A 12,939-nucleotide genomic window follows, 5' to 3' on the forward strand; every position below is an offset into this window, starting at 1 on the left:
ATCCCTACATAATGACCAAAAAATCCTTTGTTAGGTTAAATATTCACTTTTGTCTGAATTTACAGAAGGTATTTACAACGAAGCATTGATAAATATTGAAGACAAGAGCTTAGCTAATGCAAATAAAAGTTCTTAGTCAACTGGGAATGCCAGCACCCACCTGAGCTGCGATTGCTTCATTTGATGTGGATTTACGCTGTGAACAGAGTTACAACATTGGTGATCTTCAGTCATATGTTCAATCAAACATTCCCAAATTAACGCGTGAACAGAAAGACATTTATGATCCCATAATGCAAATGATAAATGACGGAGTTGGGGAGACCTTCTTCTTGGATGCGCCAGGAGGAACTGGGAAAACATTCCTCATTAGATTGATTCTAGCAACGGTTCGATCAAAAAATGACATAGCCTTAACTCTTGCTTCGTCTGGAATAGCTGCGACATTGTTACCAGGTGGAAGGACTGCGCATTCAGCTCTGAAGTTGCCATTAAACATGCAAATCATCGAGACTCCCACGTACAATATTTCCAAAGCATCCTGTATGGGAAAAGTATTACAAAAATGTAAACTCATTGTTTGGGATGAATGCACATAAAAAATTGCTTAAAACTCTTGATCGATCGTTACGAGATTTGCGTGGAAACGTTCAACCGTTCGGGAATGCTTTGATATTGCTCGCAGGAGATTTTAGGCAAACATTGCCTGTAATTTCTCGATCGACACCAGCAGACGAAATAAATGCTTGCCTGAAATATTCAACACTGTGGCGACACGTACGTACATTGCAGTCGACTACGAATATGCGTGTCCAGTTGCAGAACGATCCATCAGCTGAGGTATTCTCACGACAGTTACTGGACATTGGAAACGGACAGCTGCCAGTCGATGAGACGTCTAGACGAATATCATTTCCTGATAATTTTTGTATTTTAGTAACATCGAAAGAAGAACCGATCGAAAAAGTATTTCCTGATAATCAAATTAATCATAGAAATCACGATCGGCGCAGTGAACGAGCTATCCTTGCCGCAAAGAATAAAGATGTCTATCGACTTAATAATGTTATTCAATCCAGCATTCAAAGTGAGGAAATTACATACAAGTCGATAGACACCGTTGTGGAAGCAGATGAAGTAGTTAATTATCCAACGGAATTTTTAAACTCACTTGATCTGTCAGGGATGCCACCACACATATTAAAATTGAAAATAGGTGTGCCAATTATCCTGTTGCGGAATATTAATCGGCCAAAACTCTGCAACGGCACGCGACTTGCAGTTAAGAAATTGATGAATAACGTAGTGGAACGGGGCCTTGCAAAGGTGAAGATGTCCTCATTCCTCGAATACCCATGATCCCGACCGATACACCATTTCAATTAAAAAGATTGCAATTCCCAATTCGATTGGCATTTGCAATCACAATCAATAAAGTTCAAGGTCAATCTTTAGAATTGTGTGGTTTAGATTTAGATGCGGATTGCTTCTCACATGGACAACTACGTGCGTGTTCCCGAGACGGCAAACCAGATAGCCTTTATATCTACGCAGACAGTGGAAAAACAAAAAAAAAAATATTGTATATTCACAAGTATTGCAAAATTAAACTTCTATGAAACGTATGTTTTGTTTTGTTTCTCATTTCTCATCCATGTAACCACAATGTGCCACAGCGAAGCGTGGCGGGTACAGCTAGTATTAAATAAATTTTTAAAAATTCTGTTTAAGAGCAATGGGCTTCCCGTGAACACGCGTGTGAGGTTAGCGTGCTGAGGAATGCGGGAACCTCGTGGGAGGCTAGACCAATCAACACCATCAACTGGTAACAAACGGGGTGTCCCTGTGGCGCTGTATTACGACGTGCAATGGGGTGCTCTTATAATATCTGCAAACAATCGTCCGATTTTCAAAATTCAAACGGAGTATTTGTTAGTAGGTTGAAGGCTAACTTTTTCATGCATGAAGTACACTCTTGATCCAACAGATCACGGTTATTCGGAAATGTATTTATAAATATTAACAGTAAATATCGTATATAGTGACGTCTAAGGGACCGACGATTTTTGGTCATTATAACTGATACACAATAACCGATGTTTAGGTAGCTTAGTGGTATTACTTTAATATGTCATCTAACGGGTATACAGTAATAATAATAATAATCATTAAAAATATCAATAGTTTATTTCCGCAATGAAATAAAAATGCAATAATAAATACAAATACGGTAGAGTAAAAGAAGATAGAGAAAAATTGTAAAAATTATTTTCTGTGCAGTCAGTTATTTTGATTTGTTTCGTACAAAAGAATAAGTCATAATAACCGATATGTCACTACAAACGATTTCATTACAAACAACGTTCATACAACATTTATGCATCCCAAACCAACCAAGAGACAAGTTTTTGGTCACTATATCCGATATGTCATCATAGTTTGTATGATGTTAACGCATCACGCGAGAACCGACCGACCGACTGATTACTTTCAAATTTGCACCATACATTCGTGCTATCCCAGGGAAGGTTTTAATCCATCGACTAAGACCCCCAGCTCCCTTCAAAGTTCAAAGTTAAGATATTACAAATATTCATTATTTCTTGACCACCCCCCCCCACCCCCCAAACAAAAAAGGATGAAGTTGTGAATTAAACAGATTCATCGAGATAAAAATGATTAAACATTTGACTCCATTATTATATTTCTGCAACCATGACTTTTTCGTCGTTAAAAGTGTGCGTTCTTTAGTTATTACAGTTTATATTACCCTTTTGTAATTTAGTTTCATCTTCAGCTTTACCCTGAATTCTTTAAACGCTATTTATCAGTATTATTATCATAACCGTGGGGATAATGGGCAGTGCACGGGTCCAGGACGCTTGTTCACGGGAATGGTGAGCTCTGCGGCTCTGGGTTGGCCGCCGTGGCTGCGGGAGGCCCCGAAGAGCCCCTGAGTTGGCTCTGGGGTTTGCCTGGGCCCCGACGATCCAGGTTCTAGCTAGACAGACAGACTATTAAATATACAAAACAGCCTTTTATATATGTTAATGGGTTAAAAAGCTAATCCATCTGTTCAATTGATCGTAGTTTTAAAAATATTTATTCCTTAAATGTAACAGAATACGTAATATTATCTATTAATTATGTAATATATTTAAATAAAAAGTTATCATATACGCTTTTCATCCTTTTATGCCGATGAAATTATTTTTAGGTTATCCAAAAAGTTCACTATTTGTTAAAAAATATTAATAATAATATCGTGTACATTTACTTATTCTCCGATATATAAAAATTTACTTTTTAATATTTTCAAAACACCCATACGTGGATTAAAATTATAATACCCGATTTCTACGGGAAATTTTGTATTAAATATTCCGAGCACGTAAATTTGAGAATGAAAGACTAATTTACTTCGGGAAAATCCACTCTATAAAAAAAATCTGATATGGACATCGTATGACTTACTTGTACGCCTAATAAATAACGCACATTTTTTTCTGCACTTCATTTAAACTTATTTAATTTGAAAGTGAAATACTATCCTCCAATTCTTTAATAATGTGGACAGTTACAAAACTGCATTGAGGTGGGAACCACATTGCATCACATTTTTTTGTAGTGTCCGTATCAGAATTCTATATTAGTTTATACAGTAATTTTTTTACACGTCGCTCAAGTAGTTATGTGGTGTAATTGATAACGTGTCGGATCCATAACCATGCATATATCGGTTCGAAACCGATTTTGTATACATATATTTATTAAACTTTTTTTTTTAAATTTAAATATATTTATTTATTAATAAATTAACATGTCAAAATTTTTCAATTAAAATGAAAAGTACATAAAATTTTATTTCACTAATAACTTTGATTTTGTTTCAATCGGAGATTAATAATTATTTATTAATAATATATTGATTTATTAATCAATATATACAAATAAAAAAAAAGTTAAAAAATTAAAAAAAAAGAAGTCGGATTCGAACCGATGTGCCTTCCCCTTGTAAGATGCTAATACTTATTTTAACATTACTCAATTTTAATCGAAAATTGCAATTTTAATAAATGTGTATTTAATGACAAAACTTCAACCCAAAAATATCGATTCATTCACATTTCAAAATAAAACTATAACCCTTTTTTTAATAAAAAAAAAGTCAAACTATAAATTTTTATAATGAAATTACGTACACATACTACATCAAATAAAAATTAACAAAAAGTTAATTAAAACTTTATTTGGCTATAGCTCTGGAACCAATAAAAATAAGTACCACTATCGTTGAAAATCTCTAAATGAGGGCTTATTACTGCAGTTAAGAAAAAGTCCAAAATCTAAATTTGTTTGTATTTTGGGCTTTTTTGTACACTTTTGGTCCAGTCGATTGCAATCAAAAGGGGAGGTGCACAACTAGATGTTACAACAGTCCTAAATCAAAAACATACTATGGCTAATCGTTTCTTAGTTATGCGAGATACATACGTATGTACAGACGTCACGCCGAAACAAGTCAAAATGGATTCAGGGAAATGGGATTTCCATTGAAATCTGAAAACCGAAATTTTTCGCGATTATATTCCGTTACCTCGTACAAGGAAGTAAAAATATAATAATTTTTTAAGATTGTTGATATTAATATAGGTATACGTTCATATATTTTGAACTAAGCCGGGTTTAACCGTTTATTTTTAATTGTTATTCTTACTGGTGCATCCTTTGAAAAGGACAACGAAACCGTAGACAACAGAATGCACCTGACCCCATATAAACGAAAAATAATTCAACAGTTTCCCGGAATCTTAATCATGTATGCAGCAGAGTCTGTTTAATTTACATCTATTGAACTCAAAATACTGAAGAAGATACAAAAGTAAGAAAACAGGTCGGATGATAAGAACGAACGGTCTACGTAGCGAAAATATGGATAGTTTCACCCAGATTGCTTGCGCATGTGTATGTGAGTGTAAGCACTTTGAAGATCGACGAGTTTTTATCTAAGATGGGAGTAACATATATTACTTTGATCCACGATTCTGCATCGATTTGCTTCAATAAATTCCACAACAAATTATATTTTTCCTGTAAGACCCTTCTAAGAGCAGGATAAAGTTTCTTAAAAAAAAAAAATTGTCTTAATTGTATGGGAAATAGTTTATTTAAATTTACTACGGAGGGTAAAGTATAATTGATTTACTACTACATAAAAAGTTCAATTCAACTGAAAAACTGGAATAATCTATCTATTTACAAAAAATTCCTAAAAAGAAAAGTATGGTACTAATATTACAAGAAACTTAACGACGTAACCCACAAAAACATAAGTAAATTATAAATCGGCTCAACTTACAATAAAAATGAAGAAATAACTTCAGTAAAAAAACGTTAACTCATATCACAAACAAATAATTAAAATTTAACGAATCACTTATTTTAACATTACGTAATTTCAATCGATTAAAAATGTATTTAATAACAAAACTTCAACCCAAAAATATCGATTCATTCACATTTAAAAATAAAACTTTTTTTAATTAAAAAAAAAACGTCAAACTATAAACTTTTTTAATGAAATTACGTACACATACGATATTAAATAAAGATTAAGAAAAAGTTAACCGATCAACTTAATCCAACACGTAAAAAAATTTATACATCTTGTATCACCTTACGTTAATACGACACTAGAACAAGTGACAGATATATTGTAGAGGAATTAAGTGAGCTTAGGAACGTAGTTCGAAAAAAAAAAGATGAAAGAATGGTGGGAGAATAAAGAATTAAAGAGGATGAATACAAGGAAGAGGGGATATAAAGAGACACGATACAAAAAATATATTAAATAGTTAAAATAAAAACACGGTAAATAATAAGTGGGACAAGGACGGCCTTGTGTAGTACAATATTAATTTATACAACGTACATTTAAGTATATTAGTCTGTTTGCGTGCATGAATCAGACAAGTTGAAGGTGAAAAAAGAAGATAAAATGGCAAGCGAGAGAATTCTAATATTTTGAGTTATTTAAAAACCGTATCATGTCAAACGCTTTCTTTTGTTTTTTTAAAAAAATTTTACACTTTGTAAAACTTTACATATATACATTTCCCACACACAAATTATTTTGTTTAACTCTTTGTATAAACGAATAGAAAAAAATAAACGCGTAACAGTTTATATGAAAAGAAATAGAAACTAGTTAAGTTACAAATTCAATTTAACTCGAAAGTATCACTTTAAATCGGGTTATTTTTAGATTTTAATAAAATTTCCTGTGCAAGCACGTTTCATAATTAGATATTATATAAAATATTCTACGCTTGGATATCTATGTGAGCACGCAAACCCAAACCACATATTTACATGAAAATTACAAACACCAAAATAAAAGTTGATGATATCTTCACTTTTTACAGAGAAATAAAAAAAAAAATCATAAATTTCTTTGTTTTCCATTTTCACCCATTAAATTCAGAATTTCAAACAATCCTTTGCTACTGAGCGCTTACATTATAAGAAGAACTTGTATACAAATTTTCATCATAATAAATTAAGCCTATTCTTCTTAGTATAAGAAGTGCACATTAACAAAGGATTTCTTGAAATTTCGAGTGTAAAGAGTTCAAGTGGAGTAACAAAGAAATTTACTATTTTTTTAATTTCACAGTAACAAATGGAATTAGAAGAAACAATGAACGGCATAGATGAAGCCCTACGCAAGAACTATCGCATGAAAATAAACAAGTACAAAACAAAAGTTATGAAATGTAGTAGAACTAACAAAGATGGACCACTGAATGTGAAAATAGGAGGAGAAAAGATTATGGAGGTAGAAGAATTTTGTTATTTGGGAGATAGAATTACTATAGGTGGACGAAGCAGGAGCGATATAAAATGCCGAATAGCACAAGCGAAACGAGCCTTCAGTCAGAAATATAATTTGTTTACATCAAAAGTTAATTTAAATGTCAGGAAAAGATATTTGAAAGTGTATGTTTGGAGTGTCGCTTTATATGGAAGTGAAACTTGGACGATCTGAGAAGAAAAGATTAGAAGCTTTTGAAATGCGGTGCTATAGGAGAATGTTAAAAATCAAATGGGTGGATAAAGTGACAAATGAAGAGGTATTGCGGAAAATAGATGAAGAAAGAAGCATTTGGAAAAATATAGTTAAAAGAAGAGACAGACTTATAGGCCACATACTAAGGCATCCTGGAATAGTCGCTTTAATATTGGAAGGACAGGTAGAAGGGAAATATTGTGTAGGCAGGCCACGTTTGGAATTTGTAAAACAAATTGTTAGGGATGTAGGATGTAGAGGGTATACTGAAATGAAACGCCGTAGATAGGGAATCTTGGAGAGCTGCATCAAACCAGTCAAATGACTGAAGACAAAAAAAAAAGTAACAAATGAAGATATCAACTTGATTTTAAGTGAGAATGTAATCTTCATGTAAACGCCTAAAAACTAATTTCTAGATTTTTTAAATCTCAAATATAAATTGGATTTTGATTTTCTTTTTTTAAACTGGTTATTTTGTTTAATTCCTCTGTTACAAAGAAGACATCAACATTATTTTTGGTGAATGCAATTTTCGTGTAAATATTAAAAAAATTCAAGATTTTTCGAAATTGAATCTTGAAAAGGGTGATTGCTTTACTTGGCATTTCTCCCGCCATCACCCCAATCGATCGCCCTAAACCATAAGACTGATTCTTTGTGCCACAAACGGCTTCCGAGCCACGAAACAGATTAGCGACCGCTATCCTGACTAGCTCCTAGAGCTAACCTAAAAGCGTGAGCGAAATAAGCGTGGTACCATACACCACTCGCTTGCGTATCCTACCGCCCACTTGTCATATATCACTAAAATGGGTAGGCGCACCCCGTCAACTACTAAAACAAATATGCCTACCGATAATTAATTTATCTCGTCAAAGACAGCAATTCGCTGCCACGCCTAGGCCGCAGAATGCCAGCAGGTACCCGTCCACCATTAAAGCGCTTGGAGCGTTAATCTGGCTGGTAGCCAGCCGTATTTCTCGGTTAGCTTCCTGCAGCAGCGCGGTAGTGGTCTTTCCCTTACGTAAACTACCGATATCGGTTGAACAAAGCAATCGTGTCAAGGAACTCCCACAGAGTCCGACAGTGCGGTTCTCGCCACATAAGTTCCAGGGTAACCCACCTAGTCTAGTGGTCTAGTGGTGAACGCGTCTTTCCAAATCAGCTGATTTGGAAGTCGAGAGTTCCAGCGTTCAAGTCCTAGTAAAGCCAGCTATTTTTACACGGACTTGAATACTAGATCGTGGATACCGGTTTTCTTTGGTGGTTGGGTTTCAATTAACCACACATCTCAGGTATGGTCCAACTGAGAATGTACAAGACTACACTTCATTCACACTCATACATATCATCCTCTGAAGTATTATCTAAACGGTAGTTACCGGAGGCTAAACAGGAAAAAGAAAGAAAGTACTTAATCACGTTGCACTCAACAACACAAAAAGTAAACGAGATATCAACAATCCAAGAACATGTGGTTACAGAGGAGGTTACGCGGAACACATTGCTGCCAACCGCACGTCAATAAATATCTCCGTTGGCGCGTAATTAAAAAAGATAGGTTATTTTTTTACACAGACCTCGTACACTAAAAAAATAGTTAACTAAAAACTATGAAACTTGGAAAAAAATATTCATCAGAAAAGTTCTAACTTCTGTAGACTTTTGCTCTCAATCGGAGAAAGAAAAATCCATTATATATACATATATTTATAGATTTTGTTAAATATTATTAAACCGCCTTAAAAATTACGAACTAAATTAAGAAAAAAGGATTTTGTGTGCATAAAACCTTAATTTTATTAAGTTTTAGGTTCCTGGAGACAAGTGTGTAAGGCGGTTTTCAATTTATTTTTTTATTTTTCTTCTAATATGATGAAAAAGTTTTATAATAAAGAGTGAAATTAAAAAAAAAGTGAAATAAAATGTTTGCTAATAAGAGAACCATACAAAGGGATATTAATTTTAAGGTTTGTGTAGCTGCAGCAGGCAAAAGGAGTAAATTACCCAACTTTGTTATTTATTTTATTAATTCATATTTTTAAAATATGTATTATCTAAAATTGATTTTCGAAATCGTTTTCCATTTTGTATTTTATAATTGATTTGATCGATTTTAAGTAATTATAATAGTCATCGATATTAAAAAATCTAAGGTGTGTATTTGAAATAAAAATTTGGTATAGGTGAAAACCATGAAAGTGTTATCGATTTTAATGTCCTGCCTAGCTCTATAGCAAGGCTTTAGAAGGGAAATTATTGTAATCGGTCCAATTTGGGCATATGCGGTATTCACCGGATCTTGACAACAGGAACCCAGAAAAACCAGATGGAAACTTTCCGTATGTTAATATACGTGTGTGTGTGTGTTCGGTGGCCTCTGAATTACCTAATATCTCTAGAACTACTGGATCAATTTTAGCCAAACTTGGGCAGATTACTTTTGTATATATGTTGCATTGATGCCATTAAATTTTCAACCTAAAAGATCAAGGGGATGAGACTGTAGAGCAAGATGACCCTCAGAATCTCCAGATTTCGACTAATTAAGGTCATATTTTTCTTAGGCATATTTGTTAACATTTAAAAAATAATAAGATTTGCAAAAAAAGATTTTTACAAAATTGCACTCCACTCCAAAAAAATCTGTTGTCGCCTGCTATGTTGTGACGACATAAGTGAACGGTAAAATTAAATATATTAATAACATTTAAACTGTAAAAAGTATTTAAAGTGGCCGCTAGTATCGCCACACCCGCGCGAATTAAATACGATGTGCGCGTGCGCTTTAGTTAGAATCATTGAATTAAATAAACGAAAAAATATATTTAAATAAAATGATAAATATTTTTAATTAAGTTGCGACGTACGGCTTGTACATCAGAAAAAAGCCGCATGACGGGAAAATCCTACAACTGTGTGTAGTAGCTTTTTTTAACATTATATTACCCCGTAATCACCAAATAAAAATTTATTTAAAAAAAAACCGGTTGCATTTAAATGAAAGTAGAAAAACCTTGTTTGTCATTAGAAAATATGTGTTTCTCACGAATTTTAAGAAAAAAATCACCCATTTATATTTGTACACACGGTAAACTTGGTACTGTTTTTTAAAGCAATTTTTTTTTGTGAATATCAATTTTTTAATTCTAGTAATTTGTCTAAAAATTTAAATAATTTTTAATAAACAATTTCTTTCTAATTTTCGAAGTTATTCAAACTGGAAAAAAAGCGGGAAGGTCTTTTACCTCGATTATCTTTGACCTCGATTATTATTACATCCAATAAAAACCGAGAAAGTTTAAATATAAAGACAGAATAAAGACGCCAGTCGAATGTTGTCAATGTAATAAAATAAAAATTCCAGCCTTAATATCTTAATAAATATTTTTATCATAAAAATGGAATAAAATCAGTGACATTCTTCTATAGTACATAAGGAATTAATAAACAATTACTCGACTCAAATATTATTATACAAACATTCAAAGTTGTATTTTATTAATAAAAATTATTGAAATATATAACCTGTTGTATAAGTTAAGTGACACATTAGCATGTTATAAGTATATACAGCCATAATAATAAAACATCCATAAAAAGATTTAAGAATTTTTATAACTATAAATACAAATTAAAATATACTTTATATGCTAACTACATTATTTATATACAATAAAACGCGATAAAATATGAGGTAATAAAAGATAGAAGAGGATATTCCAAGAAATTAAAAAAATTAAATGAGTAATGCAGCGGATGCACCGTCGATTGCAGCGGATACGCGTGCGTCTGCATCGCATTCTTTACTACGTATACATAGGTTTCACGAATCCATGGTTAAAAGAATATATCTGCACCTATTTTTAATGACGTATTCATATGCATTACTTACGTAATGAAAATTCTTGTTAATATTTTAAGAATATGGAATTTAAAATAAATTTACTAATTCAAAATTCTTCAAATAAATAATTCGTAATTAAATTATTTTTATTTTAAAAAACTAATAAAAAAATCAGATATGGACACCACATGACTTCCTTGTACGTCAATTTTTACATATACACAAATGAAAAGTACATAGAATTTTATTTCATTAAAAACTACTGATTTTTTTTTAATTTTTATTCTTATTATTGAATTATTATTTATTGTAAAACTTTTTTTACAATCAGAGGTTAATAATTATTAATAAATCAATATATTTAAATTTAAAAAAAAAAGTTAAAAAAGGGAGATGAAGTCTGATTCGAACCTATGTGCCCTCCCCTTATAAAGATCCAAATATTTCATTAATTAAAATTCTATTTGGTTATAACTCTGGAACCGATGAAAATAAGTACCACTTATGATATATCGTTGAAACGCTCTCAAAGCTCTCTTATTACTGCAGTTAAGGAAAGTCCAAAATCAAATTTTTGTTTTGATTTTTGGCTTTTTTGGACACTTTTGGTCCATCGATTGCAATCAAATGGGGAGGTGCACAACTAGATGTTACAACAGTCCTAAAACAAATTTCAAAAATCCTAGGGTCAATCGTTTTTTAGTTACGCGATAGATACATACATACGTACGTACGTCACGCCGAAAGTAGTCAAAATGGATTCAGGAGTGGTTAAAATGAATATTTCCATTGAAATCTGAAAACCGAAATTCTTCGCGATCATACTAACTTCCTTTACTTCGACTTTTACTTGAGAGTTTTTCAACGATTTGTGTTAAGTGGTACTTATTTTCATTGGTTCAAGAGTTCCAGCCAAATTAATTTTAATTAACGAAATTTTTGGATCTTACAAGGAAAACGTACATCTGTTCGAATCATACTTCATCTCCTTTTTTAAAATTTAAATATATTAATTTATACCACATACCACATTTACAGAAATAATGCAATTCTAATGATTATTTGTTGTTTAATAAATGAAATCGGGCCGGTAAGAGTTTTGTAACAAATTTTTCTATCTTTTCGTTATTATGTGGAACGCTTAGATATGTTTATTATGTATTATTGTATATATATATTGTCCATTACATATATCTAACCTGTATTTTTTTAAAAAGAAAACTAAATTAATAACAGATTTTGATAATAGAAATGTACTGTTTTACGTTTTTTGATATCAGTATCGTTTTGTTAATAACAGTTTTATTTATATTACAAACATTTTTGTTTTTTGGGCGGAAGAAATGATATCTGCGAGACTCTTACCTTACGGTATACAATTTCATTGAAATTTTTTTTGATACTACTTAATGAAAGATGAAACTGAAATAAAATACTTGAAACACTGTACACTCTCGTATTTTATTTTCCTATTGTTTAAGTTGAATCTGTTCAACCTGTGAAGAATATGCAACCGCCCCACGGCCCAATGAGATGAAACTGATATATGTATATGACATGAAAACGAGGTATAATTTAGTAGATTTAAACGGACCATTACTATGACGTATGGTTAATTGAACCTTAAACACCAAAGTACACCGATACTCAATGTCTAGTATTCAAATCCGTATAAAAGCAACCAACCTTTATTAGGATTTGAACCTCAGAACCTTCGACTTCAAAAATCAGCTGTTGAAAAAATGACTTGCGACAAGTTAATCACTAACCAGTCCGGTGGGCTAACCCACTAAGTCGGTTAGTGGTGAACGCGTTTTCCCAAATAAGCTGATTTGGAAGTCGAGAGTTCCAGCGTTCAAGTCCTACTAAAGTCAGTTATTTCTACACGGATCTGAATACTAGATCGTGGATACCGGTGTCCTTTGATGGTTGGGTTTCAATTAACCACACATCTCAGGAAGGGTCGAACTGAGACTGTACAAAACTACACTTCATTTACGCTCATACATATCATCCTCAT

The 12,939-nt window shown here is 32.4% G+C and overlaps 1 protein-coding gene across 1 annotated transcript in view; it reads right to left on the reverse strand.

Annotated features, from left to right (window-relative positions):
* Positions 1 to 12,939, reverse strand: part of LOC142331990 (ankyrin repeat and SAM domain-containing protein 1A-like) — a 313,191-nt gene that overhangs the window by 99,403 nt on the left and 200,849 nt on the right. The gene's annotated exons all lie outside the window — the stretch shown is intronic.

This window comes from Lycorma delicatula, chromosome 11, assembly GCF_047948215.1.
Source record: "Lycorma delicatula isolate Av1 chromosome 11, ASM4794821v1, whole genome shotgun sequence".
Classification (NCBI taxonomy): Eukaryota; Metazoa; Arthropoda; class Insecta; order Hemiptera; family Fulgoridae; genus Lycorma; species Lycorma delicatula.